Consider the following 2500-nt stretch of genomic DNA (forward strand, 5'->3'; position numbering starts at 1 on the left):
GAGCATGCTGACATAACCCCCCAGGAATAAAAGTGTTGAGTTCTGTCGAGGTGAGCCTATATCCCTCTCCTTACCAACAAAATGAAAATGGTCACATGACATTCCTTACGGCACAACCAACAATTTTATCATTTTTGGCATCAGAAAATTGAACGTAATTATTTTGTCATAGTCATAAAAGCTTGACACTGTGATGTAGTGCTCATTTTGTTGAACAATATTATGTATAGAATCTACTTTTTGCTTTTCTGTGTGAGTTTAAAAAAATATGATTTTATGTAGTGTGGGTTTGACGTTTTGGGAAAAGTTCTGAAAATGTTGTTAAGGAGAAAGATATGGATGCAATGAGTTTAGTTTTAAAACTCAAAACATCCGTCAGCCTGATCTAACGTACCAACACACAAAACTATGTGTATCCTTAAACGTTTTTATAGTCTGATTAATACAATTTAGTGAGAAATAATAATTAATTGGCTGTATAATTACAATACCAAATAGCTGAGTAACGTCAATATCTTCATTTTATATCTATGGATAACAAGAATTGAAGTTAGTAGGAAAGCGCCAAAGGGTAGTGGATAGCAGATACAGTAGAGACACGATCTCCCGGCCAGGAGGAGTTGTCGTACCAGTAAGGTCGCGGGTTCAAACCCCCCATCACCGCCGCGAAATTGCTATTCTCTATTGTCTTCTGACACTGTCCTACTCAGTTCATCTCTTGTTGTTATCAACATAAGTGCCTGCTCCACGCACTTTTTCCGAATTAAGAATTCACCAAAATACCGGAGCATACTCAATGTCTCAATTGTTTCTATATCATATGTTTGTGTTGGGAATATTGACTATTAAGCTTAATTGCTGGTGAACTAACTTCGGGGGGGTTTTATGTGTTGGACCCGCGATCTCAAGTAGTCGGGAAGAGAGAGAGAGAGAGAGAGAGAGAGAGAGAGAGAGAGAGAGAGAGAGAGAATTCTAATAATGACTAGGGTTAGAGACGATCTTTTTTGGGTCGTGGATAGCTCATAAGGTAGAGTCACGCTCTTCCCGCCGCGGAATTTTTATCCTCTATTGTCTTCTGGCACTTTCTCCTGCTCACTACATCTCCTGTTTTAAACAATATTGTAGAAGTTTATCATAATTATACTTGAAATGTTATTTATATACATATTATATATACATATATATATATATATAATATATATATATATATATATATATATATTAGGAAACCCAATCACCTCGTCTGGCAAGCGTAAACAACTGGTCAAGATGACGTCCATCGTTATGATCCCCGTCATGGTACTGACAGGTCTCACAGCCAACACGTTCTTCACCACCTTCACCAACTACATCAACTCCTCTCAGATCAGAGATATTCTCTTGTACAGGTATGTCTCCTACAAACTATATATATATCAATCGCCCCCAAATAAAAAATATTCACTTGAACAGGTTTGTCAATTACAACTATATCACCCCCTCTCAGATCAAAGATATTCTCTTATACAGGCGTATCCCCTATATCTACACCAAATTCTCTTTGAGCACACTGACTTAACATTGCTTATATGTCGTGAGAGGATAGGGCACCAAACCATATAATAAAATGGAGAGAGAGAGAGAGAGAGAGAGAGAGAGAGAGAGAGAGAGAGAAAGGGAGTAAATGCGACTCATAAATAAGGGAACAACACAAAACAAACGACGTTTCGGCCTTTGGCCTTTTACAATATTACACGATATATATATATTAGCAATGACTATGAAAAATGTTTTTTTCTCTTTTTGAGGAAAATTTTTGTCTAATATCAAAGCCCTATCTCCACTGAGTAAAAACGTTTTTGAATTTTGAAAATCCATTCATAAATAAACAAGTTATGCAGTTTCAAAGGTGTCATTTATTTGGATGACCCGCAAAGAGGAAAAAAAAAACTCGAAAATATGTGACGCTTTTTCGGCATTTTTTTTTCGACCTTTGGTTGTATCTTGCGTAATACGTGGATTAAAAGATTGAAACTTGAAGAGCAAATTAGGATGGTGTTTTATAAAATACGGGAAAAGTACTCGTCCTATTCATATGAAATTTTACAACCAAAAAGAAGAAATATTCATGTATTACCTTGTCAGCGACAAAACCTCCACGCCCGGCAGTTTTAGAAATATTTTACTCCAAAGAGTAAAAATTTATTTTAACGGTCTTCTGGTAATCGCACGAGTTTTGTCGCTTGACATAATCTAAAATGACCCTTTTTCTAACTGTGTGCCAACTTTCAGTCATATTCATCGATAAACAGCGTCGTAATTAATTTTTTTTAAAAATAGCATATACGAAACGGCTTCGTCCCATATTTTGACGCGAATTCGGGCACTTCGTGAGCGAAAAAGAGGCCCAAAGATTTGTGCGGGATAGTCATTACTAATATATATATATATATATATATATATATATATATATATATATATATTATATATATATATATGTATATATATACATATATATATA

At 35.4% G+C, this 2500-nt stretch overlaps 1 long non-coding RNA gene across 1 annotated transcript in view; it reads left to right on the forward strand.

Moving 5' to 3' along the window:
- The first annotated feature begins 27 nt into the window (after positions 1-27).
- The window catches only part of LOC144961630 (uncharacterized), a 5400-nt gene continuing 2927 nt past the window's right edge, over positions 28-2500 (forward strand). Inside the window, exons 1-2 of the long non-coding RNA XR_013643230.1 lie at positions 28-50; positions 1226-1388. This is a non-coding gene — a long non-coding RNA (uncharacterized LOC144961630). The remainder of the gene's footprint in view (positions 51-1225; positions 1389-2500) is intronic.

Source organism: Berghia stephanieae, unplaced genomic scaffold (genome assembly GCF_034508935.2).
Source record: "Berghia stephanieae isolate SIO BIC M18660-M18661 unplaced genomic scaffold, UCSD_Bste_1.3 scaffold3378, whole genome shotgun sequence".
Taxonomy (NCBI): domain Eukaryota; kingdom Metazoa; phylum Mollusca; class Gastropoda; order Nudibranchia; family Aeolidiidae; genus Berghia; species Berghia stephanieae.